Source organism: Pseudophryne corroboree, chromosome 4 (assembly GCF_028390025.1).
Source record: "Pseudophryne corroboree isolate aPseCor3 chromosome 4, aPseCor3.hap2, whole genome shotgun sequence".
NCBI lineage: Eukaryota > Metazoa > Chordata > Amphibia > Anura > Myobatrachidae > Pseudophryne > Pseudophryne corroboree.
In genome coordinates, this window is record NC_086447.1 from 779,290,095 (window position 1) to 779,310,555 (window position 20,461).

A 20,461-nucleotide genomic window follows, 5' to 3' on the forward strand; every position below is an offset into this window, starting at 1 on the left:
ACAGCTTAAAAGCTGTATTATGTGTCAATTAGCCATGTAAGGTACTCTAATTGCTGCCCAGGGCGCCCCCCCCAGCGCCCTGCACCCATCAGTGACCGGAGTGTGTGGTGTGCATAGGGAGCAAAGGCGCACAGCTGAGTGCTGTGCGCTACCTTAATGAAGACCGAAGTCTTCAGCCGCCGATTTTCAGGATTCTCTTCTGTCTTCTGGCTCTGCAAGGGGGACGGCGGCGCGGCTCCGGGACCGGACGATCGAGGTCGGGCCCTGTGTTCGATCCCTCTGGAGCTAATGGTGTCCAGTAGCCTTAGAAGCCCAAGCTAGCTGCAAGCAGGTAGGTTCGCTTCTCTCCCCTCAGTCCCTCGTAGCAGTGAGTCTGTTGCCAGCAGATCTCACTGAAAATAAAAAACCTAACAAATACTTTCTTTTTCTAGAAGCTCAGGAGAGCCCCTAGTGTGCAACCAGCTCGGGCCGGGCACAGATTCTAACTGAGGTCTGGAGGAGGGGCATAGATGGAGGAGCCAGTGCACACCAGATAGTACCTAATCTTTCTTTTAGAGTGCCCAGTCTCCTGCGGAGCCCGTCTATTCCCCGTGGTCCTTACGGAGTACCCAGCATCCACTAGGACGTCAGAGAAAATAAGAATTTACTCACCGGTAATTCTATTTCTCGTAGTCCGTAGTGGATGCTGGGCGCCCGTCCCAAGTGCGGACTCTCTGCAATACATGTAAATAGTTATTGCTTAACTAAAGGGTTATTGTTAAGAGCCATCTGTTACTGAGGCTCAGTTGTTGTTCATACTGTTAACTGGGTATGGTTATCACAAGTTGTACGGTGTGATTGGTGTGGCTGGTATGAGTCTTACCCTGGATTCCAAATCCTTTCCTAGTTGTGTCAGCTCTTCTGGGCACAGTTTCCTTAACTGAGGTCTGGAGGAGGGGCATAGAGGGAGGAGCCAGTGCACACCAGATAGTACCTAATCTTTCTTTTAGAGTGCCCAGTCTCCTGCGGAGCCCGTCTATTCCCCATGGTCCTTACGGAATTCCCAGCATCCACTACGGACTACGAGAAATAGAATTACCGGTGAGTAAATTCTTATTTTATAGCAGAAAATAAGGTTCAGGGGGAATACATACGTTTCGTCAACACTAATGCTGTCGACAGCCAATATGTCAACAGCATTATGCATACTGGAGATTGCCGACACACTTGCAATGTTTTTTAAATCATATTAACTGTTGACATAATGGGGGAGATTCAAGTGTTTGAAAAGTTGGTTGGGTGTCTGTTTTTTCCTGTCTACTAGATAGGACAAAAACAGACACCCAACTGACTTTTCAAACAATTGAATATCCCCCTTAATGTTGTAATTCCGACAGTGAAAATGCGCAAAAAAACATTACAACTGTGTCAGCATTCTCCCATCAGCATAATGCTGTAGAAATGTTGTCGACAGCCATTAGTGTCGGCCACATAACTATTTCCTGTCCAGGTTACAAATGTATAGAGACAAATCTTGAAACTGGAAATGAGCAACTGTGTCTGAACACCTGAGCACAGCAAAGTCTGCATTTAATATTGACTTCACACAGTAAAAGGTGTAGCACCTTTATTCCAGAGCTTTAATGTGAGCACATTTTTTATTCTTTGCTTCCTGACAGAGTGACCACCTCCCACATTGCAGTTTCGAAACAGATAAAAAAAATTGACATGAAAGATAATTAAATGAACCAATCATGAGGCAACATGATCACACACTGACAGGAGGAAAGAACACACACATACAGACAGACAGCAACTGCAGCGAGGCCAATCCTGGGGCTGAGTACAGTAACCAATGAAGGGCAGGCCATGCACACACCAATTGCTGGCCTGCTTACATCAAACTTCAGGAACTGGTTCGGTTTCGAGATTGCTGGCAGAAAGGAGTGATCTGCATGGCCAAAATACACAGTCCCCTGCTGCAGCTGAGTGCTAGCTCCCTGGGCTACACCGCATACGGATATTTACATTTATGTTTATTGTCAAAGTCCACATCCATGAAAATAACTCCTGTTGGCAATTAAGTTTAAAAGACGAAGAAAAAAAAGGTAGTTTCTGATTATTTTTTTTATAATTATCAAATGCAAATATATTTTTTATTTTTTTTTGTTATAGACCATACGTGTGCCCTGTGTGTTTTGCATTACATTATTAAATGTTAGATTCGGGATGCATTTGTTGCAGCTGCAGCGGAATGTGGTTTTTGAGAAGGGCTGCAGCCCTGTACAGGGACTGACGGGCACACTTGTTGCAGCTGCAGCGCAGAGAGAGCTGTCAGGTGCCACTTATGGTGGCCGGGCTGCTGCTGCGTCTGTTGGGCGATACTGCTGCGACTGCGATCACAAGCCACTGCGCTGACTTGCGACACTTCATACAAGCCCACGTTGCTGTCAGAAGTGACATGGGAAATAGCAGCAGGACAGAGAATCCGACCTCAGGCTGCTTTTTGACAGACAGTGGGGGGTGGGGACAGTACAGGTTTATATGTCGGCTTACTGGGACTTTCACTTAATTCAACAGAATGGTTACCTCAGTAGCAATCTTTCTTAACTGAAACTATATATAAGATAGATAGATAGATAGATAGATAGATAGATAGATAGATATAGTTATCTCAGAATGCTAATGTTTTTTTTGGGGGGACGTTTGCTTTTTGTACTTCTATTATTTGCTGTCTGAATGCGAGTGCTGTTAGTATAAATGTCCTTTGCAGAGTTTATTGTTGTGAAGCATGTTTTATATAGATCACTGTTTTGCTTATTTTTAATGCAGTCTAATACTCTAGGGGTTTTGAAGCTGTATTTTTACCAGCAATGTTCCATTGTATGTAAACGACACAGTTTGTGCTATATGGCTATGCGCTTAAGTGTTTCTTACAAAAGCAGAGAAACTGACACTGTTTGCAGTGCAATGTGTGGTCGTAGCGATGGCTGGTCTGAAAACTTCACACCCGATCTCCTATCGTTTGTGCCAGTGGGCATGAGTAACTGGGTGTCAATTACTTATCCTGCTTGTTGCGCCCAAATGGACCTGGTTTAGATTAGAGATGAGCGGGTTCGGATGTAACGCCAGAATTAACGCCAGTTCGGTTTTGTCCGGATTTTTTCTATTGGCTATCCAAAACACGTGACATCCGTGAGCCAATAAGATGCTGTTTTGAGAACTGAGTAAATCCGAGTAAAACCAAACCCGCTCATCTCTAGTTTAGATGCGTACAGCAACTAAACCCATCAAAAGTGTTTGGCATGCTACATGTGGGTGCCCAGAAGTCCATCTTTTCACGGATTTTTGCTCGCCACCTCATGAGGATGCAAGGAGAAATAATACTGTAGTTGCCCGCTGCACTTATGTTATGCCCATCAGCAGAAATGATTGAATAGCTCCATTTGGGTACCCATTACTTACGCCCACCCAAAAACAATTGAAATCCTCATCTGTGTTTATTGGAATTTTTACAAGACTTTAGAAAGGCTTGTGATGATTGATTATGTTACTTATTAATTCGGTGCATGTGAGTCTTACATTGATTACAGCAGGGCGGATTCATTGGCGTTGAGTTTACACTGAACTACAGACATTTAATTTATGAATTAAAGTTATATTACAGTTTTTAAGTGTTGATACACAATAAAATGTTTTTAGTCAGCATATTATTTTAATTTGAACATTTCTGTGCTAATCATAATGAATAAAATATATAAATAAACTGTTGCAGGGCCTAGGTTCATGTTTAGAGATGTGTGTGTATGACTAATTAGGTAGTACTAACCTTTGACCAGCAAGCAGCTAGTGGCTATAGAAATACAGAAGTTCAGATTCTGTCAAGGTCACTGAAAACAGCATATGTGCAGGGCCGAAACTAGGGGGGGGCTAGGGGGGCAGGCGACCTGGGCGCCGGATTGGAGGGGGCGCCGAGACCCCCTAACACCCGCCGCGGCACTTTTAGACTTTGAAACCCCCTTCTCCCGAGTGCCCAGCTCGGGGGACGGGGTTTCGCGGAATGACGCGATTGCGTCGTGACGTCACGGCGCAAACGCGTCATTCCACGAAACCCCGCCGGAGGAGGGAGAAGGGGGAGCCGCGCAGACGAGGAGGGAGAGGCGGCTGAAGAGCGGCGAGAACCGCTTCAAATGTAAGTCAGCCCCTCTCCCTTCCTCTCTCTCTCTCTCTCTCTCTCTCTCTCTCTCTCTCTCTCCCTCCACCACCTGCCGCAATGTGTAAAATGGGGACCTGTGCCTGCTGTTTCAGATGTATTACACAAACACCTGCCGCAATCTGTAAAATGGGGACACTTTTTCCTGCCGCAATGTGTAAAATGGGGACACTTTTTCCTGCCGCAATGTAAAAAATGTGTAAAACTTGCCAGCGTACTGTGTAAAATGGCGACCTGTGCCTGCCGCAATGTGTAAAATGGGGACACTTTTTCCTGCCGCAATGTGTAAAATGGGGACACTTGCCAGCGTACTGTGTAAAATGGGGACACGTGCCTGCCGCAATGTGTAAAATGGGGACACTGTTTCCTGCCGCAATGTGTAAAATGGGGACACTTGCCAGCGTACTGTGTAAAATGGCGACCTGTGCCTGCCGCAATGTGTAAAATGGGGACACTTTTTCCTGCCGCAATGTGTAAAATGGGGACACCTGTCTGCCGCAATGTGTAAAATGGGGTCACCTGTCTGCCGCAATGTGTAAAATGGGGAATGGGGACACTTGCCTGTCGTACTGTGTAAAATGGGGACACATTCATGTTCTTAAAATCACCAATTTTTGCACATTAAGCGGTCTATGTATTAATAATCTGTATTGTGACTGAGCCCACTATGTACTAGATGTATCCTCAAAGGACAGCAGCAGTGATAATGACCACAGTCCCTGCGTGTTACTGCCCTGTCATTCTGGGGGAATCTGACACTGTGCATATGAACAGTTTTCGTGTATGTTGTGCGTACACAGACTGGTTTAGTGTAAAGCAGCTGAACCCTTCTGAACTAATGGGCATAGTGCGAAAAGTGCTGGTTGGGCTATCAAACAGAGGTGTCAATGGTGGGGGGTGGGGTGCAGTGGGTGTGGGTCGCACTTGTGTGTCACCTTTCCGTGTGTCACCTTTCCAGGGAATGACACCAAAATGCAGACTCTTCCACATTATCCTGCAGCAATCCGGGGGCAGCCCAGCATCTGAGGGGATGCTGGGAACGCCACCACCCGCAAAGCCATGTCTCTTTTCCTGGCACATGGGGTGGCTCTTAGCCGCAGTGAGTGTCACTGACCCAGCTGCCGGGTTACATATGATATCCATCCCTGCGTGTGGGATGCCCGCAGCTTACCTTTCCTTAGTGGTGGCAATTGCTCGTTTAGGGATCTTGGCGTTGGTATTCCAATCAGTGCCGGGATTCCGAATACCAGGATTCTGAATACCAAGATCCTGAACTCATCCCCCAGTGCCACCATTTTAGCTCACCACTGCTGGGTGCTGCACGCTAAAATGTATCCCTCCCGCTCACAGCTCCAAATGGAATCGGGCGCCAGCTAGTAAATGCTTGTTTGCCGGGCTTACAAATAGCTCCAGATTCACAGCTTTTGTACGCAGCCCCATATACTTGCCCACCATGTGGCTAATTGAATTTATCTCTTTTTGTTGCTGATGATATAATAGAGTTAAAACAAGATACTAATGGTAATTTTGACTGATTGGTCCGGTCTGTGGGTGTATCTTACGACTTTTTACGCGTGCGACAAAGTGACATACATAACAAAGAGCAGTTATGTGCAATTAAGAGTCATACTGATCTCAGATGTATATTCACATGCATAAGCTGAGTAGGTGTAGCCGGATGGCAACTTAGCGTTTGCACATATAGTAGGATGTATGCCGTGTGCTATTCAGAGGTAAGTATATGAAGAGATCCATCCGATATCAGACAGACGTCTTGCATCGAGGATTGGGCTGGTGCAAGTAATGGGCCCTACACACTTACAGATCTCACTGCACGATATGAACGTTCTCATTCATTAATGAACGAGAACTCATTCATATCGTGCAGTGTGTAGGCACTAACGATTAACGATGCGCGGCCCCGCACTCGTTAATCGTTGGTGCCCCGTCGCTTATGCATGCAGGCCAGTATGCACAATCTCGTCCATATTAGCATGCACTGCTATGGAGCCAGGTGACGGGGGGAGTGAAGTTTCTTCAGGGTTCAACAAACCTTATCTTAAGTAGCATACAAGCCAAGTATATTGGGCAGTGCAGTTTTGTACTTGGTACAAAAATATCGATCATATTTTTAGTACCCGATGACATCATAAAAAATAAAAAAACAACTACTACCTACATCCCACAACTTGCTATATTATTTTCTAAAATGATAGAGCTATTAAATTAGTGCACAAAAAACTCAGAAAACCCCCATTACTGGTAAAGGGAGGGAGTGTAGATAGAAAAATATATATATATTGGCACATATCTTAGAACTCTGTTCAGGAATGCAGCTTTATATTGTACTTTGACCTGATTTGTGTTATTTCCCCAGAAAGAGCACAACTGTTGTGATAGTAAGACTACTCTAACTTGATCACAAACATTACACCACAAGCTTCAATCCCAACAGTTCTAATATTCTAAGGCCTACGCCAGAAAAGCGTTTTTAAAGTATGCATAGAAAAGTTATTTGTGGAATCTTCCTTACAGTGTCTGGGTTTTTTCTGCGTCTTTATATTGAGCTTTTTGTGGTATCCCAGAATCCTTTTGGGACAGTCAGTTATAAGGCAGGCTGAAATAATATTTATTGGTTTTTATGAGTAAAGCACAGAACAAAACAAAGCCTTGTAAGACAGTAGTAATAATAATATGTAGTAATAACTCCAAAAACGACTCTCCTCCGGGGTAACAGGTATCCTCCTGTCTGTCCTGGAATAAAGCCTGCTGGGTGTCCAAACGATACCACAGCAAACAACCAATTTGCTAGCTCTGCACCTCCTCACACCTCTCTGCAGGTTCACAAAATGGCTGCTGAGCACGCAGCAAACAAGTCCTAATATAGGGCTGCAAACGGCGGGAAGTCGAATTCAGGACGCCCACTACTCGCCGATTGGTCCGTGATCCGCCAAGGGGAGTGTCGAATCCATTTTGCATTGCATATGGTGAATTCATGGTCCCGGCGGCAGGGCTGCGGCTGTCGAGTACAGGCGAATTTTTAAACGGACGAAAGAACGGCGCGATTCGACCGCAATTGCATATACCCCATAATCTGTTTCTATAAATGATCATGAAATATAAAGTTGAATTCCACAAACTCCATTTCTCTAACGTCCTAGTGGATGCTGGGGACTCCGTCAGGACCATGGGGAATAGCGGCTCCGCAGGAGACAGGGCACAAAAAGTAAGCTTTTAGGATCACATGGTGTGTACTGGCTCCTCCCCCTATGACCCTCCTCCAAGCCTCAGTTAGGTTTTTGTGCCCGTCCGAGCAGGGTGCAATCTAGGTGGCTCTCTTAAAGAGTTGCTTAGAAAAAGTTTTTAGGTTCTTTATTTTCAGTGAGTCCTGCTGGCAACAGGCTCACTGCTACGAGGGACTTAGGGGAGAGAAGTGAACTCACCTGCGTGCAGGATGGATTGGCTTCTTAGGCTACTGGACACCATTAGCTCCAGAGGGAGTCGGAACACAGGTCTCGCCCTGGGGTTCGTCCCGGAGCCGCGCCGCCGACCCCCCTTGCAGATGCTGAAGATTGAAGAGGTCCGGAACCAGGCGGCAGAAGACTTTCAGTCTTCATCAGGTAGCGCACAGCACTGCAGCTGTGCGCCATTGTTGTCAGCACACTTCACACAGCGGTCACGGAGGGTGCAGGGCGCGGGGGGGGGCGCCCTGGGCAGCAATGTATAATACCTGTATGGCGAAAAATACATCACATATAGCCCTTGAGGCTATATGGATGTATTTAACCCCTGCCAGATATCACAAACTCCGGAGAAGAAGCCCGCCGAAAAGGGGGCGGGGCCTATTCTCCTCAGCACACAGCGCCATTTTCCCTCACAGAAATGCTGGTGGGAAGGCTCCCATGCTCTCCCCTGCACTGCACTACAGAAACAGGGTTAAAACAGAGAGGGGGGGCACTGATTTGGCGATATGAATATATATTAAATGCTATAAGGGAGGAACACTTATATAAAGGTTGTCCCTGTATAATTATAGCGTTTTGGTGTGTGCTGGCAAACTCTCCCTCTGTCTCCCCAAAGGGCTAGTGGGTCCTGTCCTCTATCAGAGCATTCCCTATGTGTGTGCTGTATGTCGGTACGTGTGTGTCGACATGTATGAGGAAAATGTTGGTGAGGAGGCGGAGCAAATTGCCTGTAATGGTGATGTCACTCTCTAGGGAGTCGACACCGGAATGGATGGCTTATTTATGGAATTACGTGATAATGTCAACACGCTGCAAGCCGGTTGACGACATGAGACGGCCGGCGATCAAATTAGTACCTGTCCAGGCGTCTCAAACACCGTCAGGGGCTGTAAAACGCCCATTTACCTCAGTCGGTCGACACAGACCCAGACACGGACACTGATTTCAGTGTCGACGGTGAAGAAACAAACGTATTTTCCTTTAGGGCCACACGTTAAGGGCAATGAAGGAGGTGTTACATATTTCTGATACTACAAGTACCACAAAAAAGGGTATTATGTGGGATGTGAAAAAACTACCTGTAGTTTTTCCTGAATCAGATAAATTAAATGAAGTGTGTGATGATGCGTGGGTTTCCCCCGATAGAAAATTATTGGCGGTATACCCTTTCCCGCCAGAAGTTAGGGCGCGTTGGGAAACACCCCTTAGGGTGGATAAGGCGCTCACATGCTTATCAGAACAAGTGGCGGTACCATCTACAGATAGGGCCGTACTTAAGGAGCCAGCTGATAGGAGGCTGGAAAATATCCTAAAAAGTATACACACACATGCTGGTGTTATACTGCGACCAGCGATCGCCTCAGCCTGGATGTGCAGAGCTGAGGTGGCTTGGTCGGATTCCCTGACTAAAAATATTGATACCCTTGACAGGGACAGTATTTTATTGACTATAGAGCATTTAAAGGATGCATTTCTATATATGCGAGATGCGCAGAGGGATATTTGCACTCTGGCATCAAGAGTAAATGCGATGTCCATATCTGCAAGAAGATGTTTATGGACACGACAGTGGTCAGGTGATGCAGATTCCAAACGGCACAAAGATGTATTGCCGTATAAAGGGGAGGAGTTATTTGGGGTCGGTCCATGGGACCTGGTGGCCACGGCAACTGCTGGAAAATCCACCGTTTTTTACCCTAAGTCACATCTCTGCAGAAAAAGACACCGTCTTTTCAGCCTCAGTCCTTTCGTCCCTATAAGAGTCATATCTGCCCAGGGATAGAGGAAAGGGAAGAAGACTGCAGCAGGCAGCCCATTCCCAGGAACAGAAGCCCTCCACCGCTTCTACCAAGTTCTCAGCATGACGCTAGGACCGTACAGGACCCCTGGATCCTACAAGTAGTATCCAAGGGGTACAGATTGGAATGTCGAGACGTTTCCCCCTCGCAGGTTCCTGTAGTCTGCTGTACCAATGTCTCCCTCCGACAGGGAGGCAGTATTGAAAACAATTCACAAGCTGTATTCCCAGCAGGTGATAATAAAATTACCCCTCCTACAACAGGGAAAGGGGTATTATTCCACACTATATTGTGGTACTGAAGCCAGAAGGCTAGGTGAGACCTATTCTAAATCTGAAATATTTGAACACTTACAAAGGTTCAAATCCAGATGGAGTCACTCAGAGCAGTGATAGCGAACCGGGAAGAAGGGGACTATATGGTGTCCCGGGACATCAGGGATGCTTACCTCCATGTCCCAAAATTTGCCTTTCTCACCAAGGGTATCTCAGGTTCGTGGTACAAAACTGTCACTATCAGTTTCAGACGATGCCGTTGGATTGTCCAAGGCACCCCGGGTCCTTACCAAGGTAATGACCGAAATGAGGATTCGTCTTCAAAGAAAATGGACGACCTCCTGATAAGAACAAGGTCCAGAGAACAGTTGGAGGTCGGAGTAGCACTATCTCAAGTAGTTCTACGACAACACGGGTGGATTCTAAATATTCCAAAACCGCAGTTGTTCCGACGACACGTCTGCTGGTCCTAGGGATGATTCTGGACACAGTCCAGAAAAAGGTGTTTCTCCCAGAGGAGAAAGCCAGGGAGTTATCCGAGCTAATCGGGATCCTCCTAAAACCAGGAAAAGTGTCAGTGCATCATTGCACAAGAGTCCTGGTAAAAATGGTGGCTTATTACGAAGCGATTCCATTCGGCAGATTTCACGCAAGAACTCTTCAGTGGGATCTGCTGGACAAATGGTCCGGATCGCATCTTCAGATGCATCAGCGGATAACCCTATATCCAAGGACAAGGGTGTCTCTCCTGTGGTGATTACAGAGTGCTCATCTTCTAGAGGGCCGTAGATTCGGCATTCAGGATTGGATGCTGGTGACCACGGAGGCCAGCCTGAGAGGCTGGGGAGCAGTCACACAGGGAAAAAATTTCCAGGGAGTGTGATCAAGTCTGGAGAATTCTCTCCACATAAATATACTGGAGCTAAGAGCAAATTTATAATGCTCTAAACTTAGCAAGACCTCTGCTTCAAGGTCAGCCGGTATTGATCCAGTGGGATAACATCACGGCAGTCGCCCACGTAAACAGAAAGGGCGGCACAAGAAGCAGGAGGGCAGTGGCAAAACTGCAAGGATTTTTCGCTAGGCGGAAAATCATGTGATAGCACTGTCAGCAGTGTTCATTCCGGTCCGGGAGTGGACGACTGGGAAGCAGACTTCCTCAGCAGGCACGACCTCCACCCGGGAGAGTGGGAACTTCATAGGGAAGTTTTCCGCATGATTGTGAACCGTTGGGAAAGACCAAAGGTGGACATGATGGCGTCCCGCCCGAACAAAAAACGGGACAGGTATTGCGCCAGGTCACGAGACCTTCAGGCGATAGCTGTGGATGTCCTGGTAACACCGTGGGTGTAACAGTCGGTGTATGTGTTCCCTCCTCTGCTTCTCATAACCAAGGTATTGAGAATTATAAGACGTAGAGGAGTAAGAACTATACTCGTGGCTCCGGATTGGCCAAGAGGAACTTGGTACCCGGAACTTCAAGAGATGCTCATAGAGGACTAATGGCCTCAGGAGCTAAGAAGGGACTTGCTTCAGCAAGTACCATGTCTGTTCCAAGACTTACCGCGGCTGCGTTTGACGGCATGGCGGTTGAACGCCGGATTCTAAGGGAAAAGGCATTCCGGAAGAGGTCATACCTACCCTGGTCAAAGCCAGGAAGGAGGTGACCGCACAACGTTATCACCACATGTGGTGAAAATATGTTGCGTGGGTGAGGCCAGGAAGGCCCCACGAAGAAATTTCAACTAGGTCGATTTCTGCACTTCCTGAAAACAGGAGTGTCTATGAGCCTCAAATTGGGGTCCATTAAGGTTCAAGTTTCGGCCCTGTAGATTTTCTTCCAGGAAGAATTGGCTTCAGTTCCTGAAGTCCAGACATTTGTCAAGGGAGTATTGCATATACAGCCCCTTTTGTGCCTCCAGTGGCACCGTGGGATCTCAAAGTAGTGTTGGGATTCCTCAAATCATATTGGTTTGAATCGCTCAAATCTGTGGATTTGAAATATCTCACATGGAAAGTGACCATGCTGTTGGCCCTGGCCTCGGCCAGGCGATTGTCAGAATTGGCGGCTTTGTCTTACAAAAGCCCATATTTGATTTTCCATTCGGACGGGGCAGAACTGGGACTCGTCCCCAGTTTCTTCCTAAGGTGGTGTCAGCGTTTCACCTGAAACAACCTATTGTGGTGCCTGCGGCTACTAGGGACTTGGAGGACTCCAAGTTGCTAGACGTTGTCAGGGCCCTGAAAAAATATATATATATATATATATATATATATATATATATAATTCCAGGACAGCTGGAGTCAGAAAGTCTGACTTGCTGTTTATATTGTATGCACCCAAAAAGCTGGGTGCTCCTGCTTCTAAGCAGACTATTGCTCGTTGGATTTGTAGTACAATTCAACTTGCACATTCTGTGGCAGGCCTGCCACAGCCAAAATCTGTAAATGCCCATTCCACAAGGAAGGTGGGCTCATCTTGGGCGGCTGCCCGAGGGGTCTCGGCTTTACAACTTTGCCGAGCAGCTACGTGGTCAGGCGGGAACACGTTTGTAAAATTCTACAAATTTGATACCCTGGCTGAGGAGGACCTGGAGTTCTCTCATTCGGTGCTGCAGAGTCATCCGCACTCTCCCGCCCGTTTGGGAGCTTTGGTATAATCCCCATGGTCCTGACGGAGTCCCCAGCATCCACTAGGACGTTAGAGAAAATAAGATTTTACTTACCGATAAATCTATTTCTCATAGTCCGTAGTGGATGCTGGGCGCCCATCCCAAGTGCGGATTGTCTGCATTACTTGTACATAATTATTGTTACAAAAAATCGGGTTATTATTGTTGTGGGCCATCTTTTCAGAGGCTCCTTCGTTGTTATCATACTGTTAACTGGGTTCAAATCACAGGTTGTACGGTGTGATTGGTGTGGCTGGTATGAGTCTTACCCGGGATTCAAGATCCTTCCTTATTGTGTACGCTCGTCCGGGCACAGTACCTAACTGAGGCTTGGAGGAGGGTCATAGGGGGAGGAGCCAGTACACACCATGTGATCCTAAAAGCTTACTTTTTGTGCCCTGTCTCCTGCGGAGCCGCTATTCCCCATGGTCCTGACGGAGTCCCCAGCATCCACTACGGACTATGAGAAATAGATTTATCGGTAAGTAAAATCTTATTTTCTAGTGGTGCGTTTTCTTGTTACAAGTTATCTATAGGAGATAATCCACATATCTAAGTGTGTTTTGCCTTTACCGACAGTTCTGGAAATCTTTAAAAACGAGTTATGTAAAATAAGCGAGAAGGACTTTCTATAAAGGGTGCTATCACAGAACTAAAAATGGATTTATTACAATAAAATTATATGTTTTATAGAAACATAGAATTTGATGACAGATAAGAACCACTTGGCCCATTTAGACTGCCCCTTTTTTAACCATATTGTTACCTCAAACCCTGGGGCAGATGTATTAACCTGGAGACGGCATAAAGAAGTGATAAACCAGTGACATGTGCAAGGTGATAAACGCACTAGCCAGACAGCACATAACTGTCAATTTGCATATTGGAACTGATTGGCTGGTGCGTTATCATCTTGCACTTATCACTGGTTTATCACTTCCTTATGCCTTCTCTAGGTTAATACATCTGCCCCCCTATTTGAGCCGTATTTCTTTGTAAGGATATCCTTATGTCTATCTCGAACATGTTTAAATTGTTCTATTGTCTAAGCCTCTACCACCTCTGATGGGAGGCTACTCCACTTGTCCACTACCCTTTCTATGAAGTAATTGTTCCTCAGATTTTCCCTGAACCTATCTTTCCTCCAGCTACAGTGCATGTCCTCGCGATCTAATACTTCTCTTCCTTTAAAAAATGTCTCCCTCCTGTACCTTGTTAAAACCCTTGTATTTAGTCTTTATTTAATCTCACAAATCGACAGGAATAGAAATAAGTCTTTAGGATAAACTATCCCCATGCACATTGCTGTTTATGGAACATGGAGTAGGCATCTGGTTGTGTATGACACCAGCAGCTGCCAGATCAGAATTCCATATATATATATATATATATATATATATATATATATACAAAAAGAGTACAGGCACTCACCACTTTTCCTTGAAAATAGAAGAATTTATTGCCACTCACAGGTGTGTCTCACATGGAGACAGTCAGCATAACAGCATATAGTGTCGACGTTTCGGCTCCCATCGAGCCTTCTTCAAGACAGACAGAAAAACAACAGGTGTATACCCAGCAGCCCATACCACACACTGCACCCAGGATTGCTTATGTAGCAAAGGACCACACACAGGTCCCGCCCATCAATTAGCCAACAGGAAATGACCATACTAATGAAATACACCTGGCAACCAACCTAATGAACTGGATAACAGACAGCCTTGTTACTCAAATAAATGAGCCATAATAGAATGTGGTGTAGAGGAGGAAAACTACAACATCCTAATGCAGATAGCGGCTAATCGCGGCAAATTGCCGCGAAACCGGAAGTAGCATGCGTTCCATTGGCCGTGGAACGCACGCCCAGCCGGTACAATACCGGAAGCACACGGTTAGTGTCCGGTGGCCCTACAGCCTTTATAAACCATTTGCTGTCTATCTTTCATTATGTGCTTTTTCAGTCATTTTTACAACTAAAATCAGATCTTAGATCTATATTCATCTTTTTATTTTTTGTTAACATTTATTATTTGTATACTATGTTCCGGGGATTACCATGTGAGTTTATTCCATTATATGTTAGCTCTAAGTTACTGCATTCGCGCAGGGCTTTGATTATAAGCAGCCCCCATGACAACTTTCTGTGTTTTAGTTTGGTATCTGAGCGACGGCTAACAGCCGCACTGCGCCTTCCCGAAGTTCCGGTCACGTGGTTGCGCTCCACGGCGGTGGAACGCACAGTGCTTCCGGTATTGTACCGGCTGGGCGTGCGTTCCACGGCCAATGGAACGCATGCTACTTCCGGTTTCGCGGCAATTTGCCGCGATTAGCCGCTATCTGCATTAGGATGTTGTCTGTTATCCAGTTCATTAGGTTGGTTGCCAGGTGTATTTCATTAGTATGGTCATTTCCTGTTGGCTAATTGATGGGCGGGACCTGTGTGTGGTCCTTTGCTACATAAGCAATCCTGGGTGCAGTGTGTGGTATGGGCTGCTGGGTATACACCTGTTGTTTTTCTGTCTGTCTTGAAGAAGGCTCGATGGGAGCCGAAACGTCGACACTATATGCTGTTATGCTGACTGTCTCCATGTGAGACACACCTGTGAGTGGCAATAAATTCTTCTATTTTCAAGGAAAAGTGGTGAGTGCCTGTACTCTTTTTGGATATATTTTGGACTTCTCTGGAGCCCCTTATGGAGCACCGCCTATGTTGTGGACTGTAGCAGTGAGTGTGAACTTATCTGGATATATATATATAGTGTTCACTCTAGGATTTTTTTAGGGCAGGGTGCTGAGCATTGAAGAGGGCACATTTTTATTTTGAAGGGCACATTTTTGATGTGACGCTTTGCGCACAAACATAGCGCACGTTTATAGTTTTTGTACATACATTTTGCCCTTAGTAACTCATATACCCATGCATACATACAGTATAAGACACCTAACATCTGTACTGAGAAACATACTGTATATGTCCAGTCTTCTTGAAAGTTTGGCTGTAGTATATACATAAGTAGATATTTATAAATGGTTTTTTTTCCAGTGCTGAAGTAGTTATAATCCGTATGTGTTATAAAACAGAAAAGTTAAACAATGGGTTAAAATATATAGAAAAAAATAAGTCTGTTCTACTAGGGAAATACTGTAAGCAGTACATGCTCACTGCTTACCCTGTTATTTCCCTCTTTATCAGAGTGCTGTGTTATTTACAGTGCCTCCTCTGCCATCCAGTTGGCTAAGGATAGAAATTGTGTTCCAATTTCAGAGGCGAGCAAGGAGTAGATGACAACATTGTAACATGCACTCTGACTGTTGCATTCTGTATACAAGGGGGCGATTTATGGTCCTGCAGGGTGCACTGAAAAAGGGCAGGGTGCTTTTTCACATTTCAAAAATGGGCAGGGTGCAGCATCCTGCTGAAACAGCCTAGAAGGAACACTAATATATATATATATATATATATATATACCGTATATATATATATATATATATATATATATATATATATACACACACACCGTACATTTCTATATATATATATATATATATATATATATATAATAGCAAAGCTTATATTTTTTTGTGCAGTGTTAAACGAGCACCACATTGAAAATGTATTCGTTTTCTGTAATCTCTTATTTGATTTCCATTAACCTAAAAATAAAAGTACTATTTTTACTCTGACAGTCTGGATCTAAAAAGCATTAATGCTAATGTATTTCAGGGCCATTCCATGTAAATGAGTAAAAATGTCCCATACGTGACACTGTAAAACAAATATGTAGTTATGTATCTTTTGAGTTTTTAATATAGTTTGATGATAAGTTAAATTATAGCTGTTTCTCGTAGGTTTTCATGAAAAAATAACACTTGCTCTTAATTTTGAAGTTGAGGGGAATTATAAAGTAGAAGCTTCCTTTACAAAAACGCTGGTGGATTTGGCTTGTCCCGTATGTAGCAACTACATTTTGTGATATTGTATTGGGTATTATGGAGAACAAAAATTCAACCTAAAATATAAGCTGATCTAGGCACAATAAATAAAGTTTCCTTCAATGCATAACTTTGTTTTATGGAATGGTATTTGTTAAAAAGCCATAAAAATATTGAGAAGGACAAAAATATGCGCACGTTTCATTTGGAACTAAAGGCCCATACACACTGGGCGATTTTGAGCTCAAAGTAGCTCGCATTTTGAGCTACTTTGAGCTCATACTCGGCCAGTGTGTATGGCCGAGCAATGAGCTGTGAGCGCTGATGCGCGCTTCCGCATTATCGCAGGCCGTCGCCGTCTGTCAGGCTGTTTGTACAGCTGAGTGAAGCACTTTCCACAGACTTCTACTGTGGAAAGTGCTTCGTCCACCCCGTGAACATCCCTGGCACAGGGAAAATAGCTCAGTGTTTATGCACTGAGCTGTTTTCCTGCCTGCGATGTCCGCAATCATTGCTGTGCATACACGCTGGGCAAAAATGCCCAGTGTGTATGCACCTTAAGAAGCCTTCAGAACTTGTTATATAAAAATAGTGTAAAGTGCTAGAAATCACATCAGATTACTGTATATCTGTAATTTCTCTAGCACATTTTAGAAAATGAAAGCTACAGTACTGTCTGATTGGAAGCTGTAGTTTACAGCACATAAGCTTTTGACTTCCAAACTGTGACACTGCAGCTATTTAAATGCCACAAAAATTCTGTGGACCTCGCATCCAATTTTGGATTACCATGGGTATACGTACTCCCGATACCTGAGTTATCCATTGAAAGAATATTGGTTGCAGGGTATTTTGCGGGCAAATGTCCGCGGGAGGGGAATATTTATTTTTCTTAACATTGCAGGCACCCTGCGGTAGGCTGCCGCTGCTGTGTGTGGGGAACGGGTGCAACATAGTTTGTGTGAGGAGAGCAGGTGCAGGTTTAGGGATAGTGTTTTCAGGGAACAGGTGCAGGGTTATTGGTAATGTAGAGTAGTGTGCGTGGGGAGCAGGTGCAGTGTAAGTGGTATTGTAGGTGGTGTGCGTGCAGGATTAGAGGTAGTGTAGTGTAGTGTGTGCGGGGAGCAGGTGCAGGGTTAGGGGTAATCTAGTGTAGTGTGTGAGGGGAACGGGTGCAGGGTTATGTGTAGTGTAGTGGGTGTGGGGAACGGGTGCAGGGTTAGGTCTAGTGTAGTGTGTGCAGGGAGCGGGTGCAGGGTTAAGGGTAGTTCAGTGTGTGCGGGGAGTGGGAGCAGGGTTAGATGTAGTGAAGTGTGTGCAGGGAGCGAATACAAGGTTAGGGGCAGTCTAGTGGAATGTGTGCAAGGTTAGGTGTAGTGAAGTGTGTGTGGGGAATTGGTGCAAGGTCAGGACTTGGGGTAGTGTAGTGTAGTGTGTGGGGAGCGGGTGCAGGGTTAGGTGTAGTGTAGTGTGTGTGTGGGGAATGGGTGCAGGGTTAGGTGTAGTGTAGTGTGTGTGGGGAGCGGGTGCAGGGTTAGGTGTAGTGTAGTGTGTGCAGGGAGCGGGTGCAGGGTTAAGTGTAGTGTAGTGTGGGCGGGGAGTGGGAGCAGGGTTAGGTGTAGTGAAGTGTGTTTGGGGAGTAGGTGCAAGGTCATGACTCGGGGTAGTGTAGTGTGTGGGGAGCGGGTGCAGGGTTAGGGGTAGTGTGTGTGGGGTGCGGGTGCAGGGTTAGGTTTAGTGTAGTGTGCGGGGAGCAGGTGCATGGGTAGGTGTATTGTAGTGTGTGCAGGGAGCGGGTATATGGTGAGCAGTAGTGGTAGTTAGTGTGTGGGGTTGCAGGATTAAGGGTAGTGGGGTGCAGGGTTAAGTGTCCTGTGCCCGGCCGATGCCTGGAAGCTGTCTCTGCTGTCTTCTTATTAGTCATTGGGGGGTTGGGGGGGTTGGGTGCTGTGGCAGTTCAAGACCAATTCCCGACCATCTTTCCTAAAAGTATGGATTTTAGGCGCTCTGATGGGAAATGGGGGGAAAATATTTTTTAAAGTTTTACGCTTTTTGCGCCCAGAGTTTGGGTTTAGCCATGTAAAGCACATAAACCAGACTAAAGTGATGTGCGTGATGAAAAAGTCCCGTATGGGCGCCAAAATGGGTCACTTTTTGCTTAATTCAGCTCGCCACCCCGGGGAGGTGCGAGCGGAAATGCAGGTGTCAGCAGCTGAAACAGGTGCTGAACAGAGAAACTATTGAATAGATCCATTGGATGCCATCTACTGGCTGCCGGGGGCATAAACAATTGTATCTTGCCCTAAGAGGCCAATTCATTTGCTTTTGCGCCCCCTACTGTTCGTCTTTAGCAATGGGCGTCTATTGGAGCTATTCAATTGTTGCTCTGATCAGACGCCCATTGCTAGTTAAAGCGCCTGTCAGCTCCGGGTTTATGGGTATCTATTGCAGCAACAACTGAATAGCTCCAATAGGCTCCCATTCCTTCAGACGGCCAGCAGGTGGCACGTGCCAAAATTGTATCGGCCCTTTGGTGTCAATTTCCTGAATACACCTTGCATGTACTGAGATTGTAATCCATTTAAATAGCCTATTTTGCGATACCCATTTGTTAACTACTGAGGTATATTATCTAAGACTGTACTGTAGCACCTGTACCTAAATGACTATTGCTTATATCCTGAAATGGATGTGTAAATGATTGTGGTATATGGTATATGTGGTATGTCTCTAGGTACCTAGATTCCTAGTACTCTGTATTTAAAGCAGAGCGACACCATATGTAGGTATTGCAAGTAATGTAGCTGGTCTCATCCAGGATTTTGCCACATGGAATAGGGGAGGGTGCAGTGCGACATTCCTCAACATAATGATTAATATCCTTGCCTGTGGTCCCTCGCTCAGCTCTGACTCCTTCCTATACCCCATAGGAAGGTTGTTAAGATTCACCAGGGAGAGGCATTACTTCTTCACCATCAGTGTTCACTAACGACATTGATCTGTACAGGTGACATGTTTGTTAGTGCGCATTGACTAACTATATTTTGACCCATGTGGAGCCCTAAATATTTTTTTTCAATCCTGCAAAATGCACGTGATCCCTGCTGCTATCAAAGTGGTCTAGAAGAAAGAGGGTCAAGAATTCCAACAGTGCCATTATATTCTGGCTTGGCTATCCAGCAATAGATGAGCCCCCTATAGGCTTGTTCCCTGCAGAGGGCTTATTTATTGTGTTTCTAAATGAGTACCTAAAGGAGCATACACACGGTGCGACCCGTGCGGTGGCCGATACTGATTATATTGACGCCGGAGGCATGAACCTCCGATATAGACAGTATTGGCCCTGCCTGCACCCAGTATATTTTATTGCGATGCTGATCACGCCGGACTGCGCATCGGAATCGCAAGGAGGTGCATACACATGGTGCGATATGCAGTATATTTACTTCCGATATGGACTATAAAAGTCCATGTCCGTGGTAAAATCGCACTGTGTGTTTGCACCTTAATAGATTTTAACATTTCTCTAACGTCCTAGTGGATGCTGGGGACTCCGTAAGGACCATGGGGAATAGACGGGCTCCGCAGGAGACAGGGCACTTTAAGAAAGAATTTGGATTCTGGTGTGCTCTGGCTCCTCCCTCTATGTCCCTCCTCCAGACCTCAGTTTGAATCTGTGCCCAGACGAGCTGGGTGCTGTTTAGTGAGCTCTCCTGAGCTTGCTATAAGAAAGTATTTTGTTAGCTTTTTTATTTTCAGGGAGATCTGCTGGCAACAGACTCCCTGCATCGTGGGACAGAGGGGAGAGAAGCTCTCTGAAGCTAGGTCCTGCTTCTTAGGCTACTGGACACCATTAGCTCCAGAGGGATCGTACACAGGATCTCACCCTTTGTCGTCCGATCCCGGAGCCGCGCCGCCGTCCCCCTCGCAGAAACGGAAGACAGAAGCCGGGTGAAAGAAGCAAGAAGACTTCGAAATTGGCGGCAGAAGACTCCAGTCTTCACTGAGGTAGCGCACAGCACTGCAGCTGTGCGCCATTGCTCCCACACTACACCCACATACTCCGGTCACTGTAGGGTGCAGGGCGCAGGGGGGGGGGGGGGCGCCCTGTGCAGCAATTAGG

At 45.8% G+C, this 20,461-nt stretch overlaps 1 protein-coding gene across 4 annotated transcripts in view; it reads left to right on the forward strand.

Moving 5' to 3' along the window:
- Window positions 1-1,863: 1,863 nt before the first annotated feature.
- TRERF1 (transcriptional regulating factor 1) overlaps window positions 1,864-20,461 on the forward strand; it is a 366,725-nt gene continuing 348,127 nt past the window's right edge. For 2 of the 4 annotated variants that reach the window (XM_063918300.1, XM_063918302.1), the window contains exon 1: window positions 1,865-2,087. The gene's annotated coding sequence lies outside the window, so the exon portion shown is untranslated. Of the gene's footprint in view, window positions 2,088-20,461 lie in introns of all 4 variants that reach the window. The other 2 variants (XM_063918304.1, XM_063918303.1) reach the window with 2 other exon arrangements.